At 54.7% G+C, this 8,508-nt stretch overlaps 1 long non-coding RNA gene across 5 annotated transcripts; it reads left to right on the top strand.

Annotated features, from left to right (window-relative positions):
- Nucleotides 1-597: 597 nt before the first annotated feature.
- LOC309523840 lies at nucleotides 598-2,255 on the top strand. 5 transcript variants are annotated; one of them, XR_014215660.1, is made up of 6 exons: nucleotides 598-845; nucleotides 927-1,086; nucleotides 1,271-1,306; nucleotides 1,388-1,406; nucleotides 1,579-1,817; nucleotides 2,154-2,255. It is a non-coding gene; the product is annotated as an uncharacterized lncRNA (long non-coding RNA). The 5 variants fall into 5 exon arrangements; XR_014215656.1 differs by lacking the exon at nucleotides 1,388-1,406 and having other exon boundaries at nucleotides 957-1,086; nucleotides 1,554-1,817; XR_014215657.1 differs by lacking the exon at nucleotides 1,388-1,406 and having other exon boundaries at nucleotides 927-981; nucleotides 1,192-1,306; nucleotides 1,554-1,817.
- Nucleotides 2,256-8,508: the final 6,253 nt, after the last annotated feature.

The following is an 8,508-nucleotide window of genomic DNA, read 5'->3' as shown; positions in this document are numbered from 1 at the left end:
CTGGATGTTGGTACTACAATTCCCATGAGCCAGTGGGGCTTTGGGACTCCAACTCCCATGATCCTTTGCTAACAGGGCTTGTTGGTTTTGAGACTACAAATCCCATGATCCAGTGGAAGTTGGTACTACAATTCCCATGAGCCAGTGGGGCTTTGGGACTCCGACTCCCATGACCCAGTGGGTGTTTGTACTACAATTCCCATGAGCCACTGGGCTTTGGGACTCCAACTTCCATGATGCAGTGGGTGTTGGTACTACAATTCCCATGAGCCACTGGGCTTTGGGACTCCAACTTCCATGATGCAGTGGGTGTTGGTACTACAATTCCCATGACCCAGTGGGTGTTTGTACTACAATTCCCATGAGCCACTGGGCTTTGGGACTCCAACTTCCATGATGCAGTGGGTGTTGGTACTACAATTCCCATGAGCCAGTGGGGCTTTGGGACTCCGACTCCCATGATCCTTAGCTAACAGGGGTGATTGGTTTGGTGACTCCAACTCCCATGATCCAGTGCATGTTGGTACTACAATTCCCATGAGCCACTGGATGTTGGTACTACAATTCCCATGAGCCACTGGGGCTTTGGGACGAGTCATGATGGGATTTGTAGTCCATGCATGACTTCCACCTTGACAGGAAGCGGGGCCAAGGAAGCTCCGCCCCTTCCTGCTCCCCAGGACAGGAAGTGGGGCGGGGCCAAGCTGCCCGGAGGGACCCGAGTTCAGAGTTCAAAGTTCCAGTTCAAGTTCAGAGTTCGAGTTTGGGTTCAGCTGCCAGTTTGGGTTTGGGTTCAAATTTGGCCCCGAGTTCAGGTCTGCATTCTAGTTCGGCCACGAGTTCAGGTCCCAACTCGGCCCAGAGTTCAAAGTTCAAGTTCAGGGTTCGAGTTTGGGTTCAGGCCCCAAATTCGGACCAGGGTTCAGGTCAGAATTCTAGTTCAGCCCTGAGTTCAGGTCCCAGTTCGGCCCCGAGTTCAGAGTTTGAGTTTGGAGTTAAAGTTCGAGGTCGTTTCCGACCCCAATTTCTGCCCCGGGTTCGAGTTCAGGCCCTGAGTTCAAGTTCAGAGTTCGAGTTCAGCTGCCAGTTTGGGTTTCGGTTTGAATTCTAGTGCGGCCCCAAGTTCGAATCCGGACCCAATTTCAGGTCCCAGTTCGGCCCCAAGTTCAGAGTTCAAAGTTCAAGTTTGAGGTTGTACCCGGCCCCAATTCCAGCCCGAAGTTCGAGTTCAGGCCCTGAGTTCAAGTTCAGAGTTCAAGTTTGGGTTCAGCTACCAGTTTGGGTTTGAATTTGGCCCCGAGTTCAGGTCTGGGTTCCAATTCTGAATTCAAAGTCTGAATTCTAGTTCGGCCCCGAGTTCCGGGTTCGAATTCGGAGCAGAGTTCAGGTCCCAGTTCGGCCCCCGAGTTCAGAATTCGAGTTCAAGTTCGAGGTCGTATCCGGCCCCAATTCCAGCCCCGAGTTCGAGTTCAGGCCCTGAGTTCAAGTTCAGAGTTCAGCTGCCAGTTTGGGTTTGGGTTTCAATTTGGCTCAGAGTTCAGATCCCAGTTCAGGTCTGAGTTCAAATTCGGCCCCAAGTTCAGAGTTCGAGTTCAAAGTTCAGGTTCGAGGTCGTATCCGGCCCCAATTCCAGCCCCGAGTTCGAGTTCAGACCCTGAGTTCAAGTTCAGAGTTCGAGTTCAGCTGCCAGTTTGGGTTTGGGTTTCAATTTGGCCCCGAGTTCAGGTCTGAATTCTAGTTCGGCCCCAAGTTCAAGTTTGGGCCCTGAGTTGGAGTTCGGGTTCAAGCCCAATTTGGGCTTTCAGTTTGAGTTCGGTGTTCAGATCAGAGTTCGAATCAGGTCCCGAATTTGGGTTCAACCCCAGGTTGAACTGAGTTCAGTTCTGGTTCAAGTTCCAGTTCAGACTTGAGTTTGGATTCGAGTTTCGCTCAGCTCCGGGTTCAAGTCTGGATGCGAGGTTAAGTTCAGGTGCGAGTTCGTTTTTGGCCCCAAGTTAGAGTTCAGGTCCGAATTCGAGTCCCAATTCGGACCCAATTCATCCAATTCGGACCCAATTCATCTCCCAATTCAGTTCTCCGGCCCCGGGTTCAACTCCGCCCCCAACGGTGCCGCCCCTTCTCCCCTCATCCCCTGAATTCAGTTCAGAGCCGAGTTCGAGTTCAGCCCAAAGTTCAGATCAGAGTTTGAGTTCGAATCAGGTCCCGAATTTGGGTTCAACCCCAGGTTGAACTGAGTTCAGTTCTGGTTCAAGTTCCAGTTCAGACCTGAGTTCGGATCCAAATTCAGGTTCAACCCCAAGTTCAAGTCTCAGTTCAGCTTCGGTCCCGGGATCAAGCTGGCCCCCCTGAACTGGAGTTCAGATCCAAGTTCGGTCTCAAATTAAGTTTGAATTCAGATCTGAGTTTGAGTTCAGTCCCAATTCAGTCCCAAGTTCTGCTCCGGCCCTGGGTTCAAGTCTGCCCCAACCCCGAACTTGAGTTCAGAACCAAGTTCGGTCTCAAATTCAGGTTCAGATTGAGTTCAGATCTGAGTTCAAGTTCAGTCCCAATTCAGTTCCGAGTTCTGCTCCGGCCCCGGGTTCAAGTCTGGCCCTGACCCCGAACTTGAGTTCAGATCCAAGTTCGGTCCTCAATTCAGTTTCAACCCCAAGATTGAGTTCAGATCTGAGTTCAAGTTCAGCCCGAATTCAGTTCCAAGTTCTGCTCCGGGTTCAAGTCTGGCCCCAACCCCGGATTTGAGTTCAGATCCAAGTTCGGTCTCAAATTCAGTTTCAGATTGAGTTCAGATCTGAGTTTGAGTTCAGTCCCAATTCAGTTCTAATCTGGCCCCGGGTTCAAGCCTGGCCCCAACCCCGAACTTGAGTTCAGATCCAATTCGGTCTCAAATTCAGTTTCAACCCCAAGTTTCAGTTCAGATCCAAGTTCGAGTTTAGTCCCAATTCAGTTCCAAGTTCTGCTCCGGCCCTGGGTTCAAGCCTGGCCCCAACCCCGAACTTGAGTTGAGATCCAATTCGGTCTCAAATTCAGTTTCAACCCCAAGTCTGAGTTCAGATCAGAGTTCTGTTTCGTAACTCAATCCGGATTCAACCCCGAGTTCGGGTTCGAGTTCAGGTCTGAACTGGGACCTGAACTCCAACGCGGGGCCAAAACAGAACTGTATTGAACCCCAAATCCCGGCTCCCTTTCGGTCCTGAGTTCGAGTTCAAATTCAGCCCCAAAGTCAGTCTGAGTTTGAGTTCAGCCCCGAGTTCGAACTCAAGTTCAGCTCCCAAGTCCAAGTTCCAAGTTCGAGTGCGAACTCAATTCTGGTTCAAGACCCAAGTTCGAGTTCCAGTCCCAATTCGGATGGGAGTTCAAGTTCGGATCCCCAAGTTCGGGTTCAACCCTGAATTCGAGTTCCACCCCAATTCATCTCCTCATCCCCTCCCTCCCTCCCTCCCCATTCCCCCTATACACTTATATACAACCCAGACCAGGTGCTGCGCTACATTTCCCACCCTCTCATTCGAACCCGCAACCCAGCGCCATGCTACGTTTTCCCATCCTCTGCTCATTCGAACCCGCAACCCTTTCCAGCCCCATTTGAACCCGCAACCCGACGCTGCGCTATGTTTCCCAACCTCTCACTTCCCATTCGAACCCGCAACCCTTTCCAGCCCCATTCGAATCTGCAGCCGCGCTATGTTTCCCATCTCCCACATTCGAACCCGCAACCTGCCACTGTGCTACGTTTCCCAACCTCTCACTCCCCATTCGAACCCGCAACCCTTTCCAGCCCCATTCGAACCCGGCGCCGCGCTACATTTCCCAACCTCTCCCCATTCGAACCCACAACCCTTTCCAGCCCCGTTCGAACCCACAACCAGGCGCTACGTTTCCCACCCTCTCACATTACATTCGAACCCGCCACCCGGCGCTACAATTCCCACCCTCACATTACATTCAAACCCACAACCCGGCGCCGCGCTACATTTCCCAACCTCTCCCCATTCGAACCCACAACCCTTTCCAGCCCCGTTCGAACCTGCAGCTGCGCTACGTTTCCCACCCTCTCACTCCCCATTCGAACCCGCAACCTGGCACCGTACTACATTTCCCACCCTCTCATTCGAACCCGCAACCTGGCGCTGCGCTACGTTTCCCAACTCACCCCATTCGAACCCACAACCTGGCGCTACGTTTCCCAACCTCTCACACCCCATTCACCTTCTCATATCCCACTCGAACCCGCCACCCGGCGCCGCACTACGTTTTCCAACCTCTCCCCGTTCGAACCTGCACCCTTTCCAGCCCCATTCGAACCCACAACCTGGCGCCGCGCTACATTTCCCATTCAAACCTGCAGCTGCGCTACATTTCCCACCCTCTCACTCCTCATTCGAACCCACAACCTGGTGCTCCATTTCCCACCCTCTCCTCATTCGAACCCACAACCCGGCGCCATGCTACATTTCCCCATTCGAACCCGCAACCCTTTCCAGCCCCATTCGAACCCAACGCCACGCTACGTTTCCCAACCTCTCACTCCTCATTCGAACCCGCAACCCTTTCCAGCCCCATTCGAACCCACAACCTGGCGCTACGTTTCCCACCCTCTCACACCACATTCGAACCCGCAACCCTTTCCAGCCCCATTCGAACCCACAACCCGGCGCTACGTTTCCCACCTTCTCACTCCTCATTCGAACCCACAACCTGGCGCTATGTTTCCCACCTTCTCCCATCACATTCAAACCCGCAACCCTTTCCACTCCCATTCGAACCCGCAACCAGGCGCTGTGCTACGTTTCCCAACCTCACATTCGAACCCACAACCCGGCGCCGCGCTGCGTTTCCCACTCAAACCTGGCACCGTGCTACATTTCCCAACCTCTCCCCATTCGAACCCGCAACCCGTTCTAACCTGCAACCTCCCCATTTAAACCTGCAACCGGCGCTACGTTTCCCACCCTCTCACTCCCCATTCGAACCCACAACCCTTTCCATCCCCACTCAAACCCACAACCTGGCGCTACGTTTCCCACCCTCTCACACCACATTCGAACCCGCAACCCTTTCCAGCCCCATTCGAACCCACAACCCGGCGCTACGTTTCCCACCTTCTCACTCCCCACTCGAACCCGCAACCCTTTCCAGCCCCATTCGAACCCAGCACCGCGCTACGTATCCCAACCTCTCCCCATTCGAACCCGCAACCCGGCGCCGCGCTACGTTTCCCACCCTCTCACATCGGATTCGAACCTGCAACCCTTTGCAGCCCAATTCCAACCTGGCGCCACACTATGTTTCCCACCTTCTGACTCCCCATTCGAACCCACAACCCGGCGCCATGCTACGTTTCCCATTCAAACCTGCAGCTGCGCTACGTTTCCCGCCCTCTCCCCATTCGAACCCGCAACCCTTTCCAGCCCCATTCGAACCCACAACCCGGCGCCGCGCTACGTTTCCCGCCCTCTCACATTCCATTCGAACCCACAACCAGGCGCCGCACTGCATTTTCCAACCTCTCACTCCCCATTCGAACCCACAACCCGGCGCCACGCTACGTTTCCCGCCCTCTCCCCATTCGAACCCGCAACCCTTTCCAGCCCCATTCGAACCCACAACCCGGCGCCATGCTACGTTTCCCATTCAAACCTGCAGCTGCGCTACGTTTCCCGCCCTCTCCCCATTCGAACCCGCAACCCTTTCCAGCCCCATTCGAACCCACAACCCGGCGCCGCGCTACGTTTCCCGCCCTCTCCCCATTCGAACCCGCAACCCTTTCCAGCCCCATTCGAACCCACAACCAGGCGCCGCACTGCATTTTCCAACCTCTCACTCCCCATTCGAACCCACAACCCGGCGCCACGCTACGTTTCCCATTCAAACCTGCAGCTGCGCTACGTTTCCCAGCCTCTCCCCATTTGCACCCACAACCCTTTCCACCCCCATTCAAACCCACAACCTGGCGCTACGTTTCCCACCCTCTCACACCACATTCGAACCCGCAACCCTTTCCAGCCCCATTCGAACCCACAACCCGGCGCCGCGCTACGTTTCCCAACCTCTCACTCCCCATTCGAACCCACAACCCTTTCCAGCCCCATTCGAACCCACAACCCGGCGCCGCGCTACATTTCCCACCTTCTCACATTATTCGAACCCACAACCCGGCGCCGCGCTACATTTCCCGCCCTCTCACATTCCATTCGAACCCACAGCCAGGCGCCGCACTGCATTTTCCAACCTCTCACTCCCCATTCGAACCCACAACCCGGCGCCACGCTACGTTTCCCATTCAAACCTGCAACTGCGCTACGTTTCCCGCCCTCTCCCCATTTGCACCCACAACCCTTTCCACCCCCATTCAAACCCACAACCTGGCGCTACGTTTCCCAACCTCACACCCCATTCGAACCCGCAACCCTTTCCAGCCCCATTCGAACCCACAACCCGGCGCCGCGCTACGTTTCCCGCCCTCTCACATTCCATTCGAACCCACAACCAGGCGCCGCACTGCATTTTCCAACCTCTCACTCCCCATTCGAACCCACAACCCGGCGCCACGCTACGTTTCCCATTCAAACCTGCAACTGCGCTACGTTTCCCGCCCTCTCCCCATTTGCACCCACAACCCTTTCCACCCCCATTCGAACCCACAACCTGGCGCTACGTTTCCCAACCTCACACCCCATTCGAACCCGCAACCCTTTCCAGCCCCATTCGAACCCACAACCCGGCGCCGCGCTACATTTCCCACCCTCTCACTCCCCATTCGAACCCGCCACCCTTTCCAGCCCCACTCGAACCCGCCACCCGGCGCTACGTTTCCCGTCCTCCCAATTCGAACCCGCCACCCGCCTCACAATTCAGACCCGAACTCAGAGCTGAAGTTCGATTCGGAGCTGAACTCAGAGCTCAACTTGGGGCCGAACTACAATTCATACCCGAACTCAGAGTTGAACTCGGAGCCGAACTACAATTCGGAGCTGAACTCGGAGCTGAACTTGGGGCTGAACTACAATTCAGACCCGAACTCGGAGCTGAACTTGGGGCTGAACTTCAATTCGGAGCTGAACTCAGTGCTGAACTCGGGGCTGAAGTTCGATTCGGAGCTGAACTCAGAGCTGAACTCGGGGCTGAACTACAATTCAGACCCGAACTCGGAGCTGAAGTTCGATTCGGAGCTGAACTCAGAGCTGAACTCGGAGCCGAACTACAATTCAGACCCAAACTCAGAGTTGAACTCGGAGCCGAACTACAATTCAGACCCGAACTCGGAGCTGAACTTGGGGCTGAACTTCGATTCGGAGCTGAACTCGGAGCTGAACTACAATTCGGAGCTGAACTCGGAGCCGAACTACAATTCAGACCCGAACTCGGAGCTGAACTCGGGGCCGAACTACAATTCAGACCCGAACTCGGAGCTGAACTTGGGGCTGAACTTCGATTCGGAGCTGAACTCGGAGCTGAACTACAATTCGGAGCTGAACTCGGAGCCGAACTACAATTCAGACCCGAACTCGGAGCTGAACTTGGGGCTGAACTTTGATTCGGAGCTGAACCCAGAGCCGAACTACAATTCGGAGCTGAACTCGGAGCTGAACTTGGGGCTGAACTACAATTCAGACCCGAACTCGGAGCTGAACTTGGGGCTGAACTTCGATTCGGAGCTGAACTCAGAGCCGAACAATTCAGACCCGAACTCGGAGCTGAACTCGGGGCCGAACGACAATTCAGACCCAAACTCGGAGCTGAACTCGGGGCCAAACTACAATTCAGACCCGAACTCGGAGCTGAACTCGGGGCCAAACTACAATTCAGACCCGAACTCGGAGCTGAACTTGGGGCTAAACTTCGATTCGGAGCTGAACTCGGAGCTGAACTACAATTCGGAGCTGAACTCGGAGCCGAACTACAATTCAGACCTGAACTCGGAGCTGAACTTGGGGCTAAACTTCGATTCGGAGCTGAACTCGGGGCCGAACTACAATTCGGAGCTGAACTCAGACCCAAACTCGGAGCTGAAGTTCGATTCGGAGCTGAACTCAGAGCTCAACTTGGGGCCGAACTACAATTCATACCCGAACTCAGAGTTGAACTCGGAGCCGAACTACAATTCGGAGCTGAACTCGGAGCTGAACTTGGGGCTGAACTACAATTCAGACCCAAACTCGGAGCTGAACTTGGGGCTGAACTTCGATTCGGAGCTGAACTCAGTGCTGAACTCGGGGCTGAACTACAATTCAGACCTGAACTCAGAGTTGAACTCAGAGCCGAACTACAATTCAGACCCGAACTCGGAGCTGAACTTGGGGCTGAACTTCGATTCGGAGCTGAACTCAGTGCTGAACTCGGGGCTGAACTACAATTCAGACCCGAACTCGGAGCTGAACTTGGGGCTGAACTTTGATTCGGAGCTGAACCCAGAGCCGAACTACAATTCAGACCCGAACTCGGAGCTGAACTTGGGGCTGAACTTCGATTCGGAGCTGAACTCAGAGCCGAACAATTCAGACCCGAACT

The sequence above is a fragment of the Podarcis vaucheri genome (genome assembly GCF_965113315.1).
Source record: "Podarcis vaucheri genome assembly, chromosome: Z".
Taxonomy (NCBI): Eukaryota; Metazoa; Chordata; class Lepidosauria; order Squamata; family Lacertidae; genus Podarcis; species Podarcis vaucheri.
Note: the sequence above shows the minus strand (reverse complement) of the source record. Positions and strands in the feature narration are given on the sequence as shown.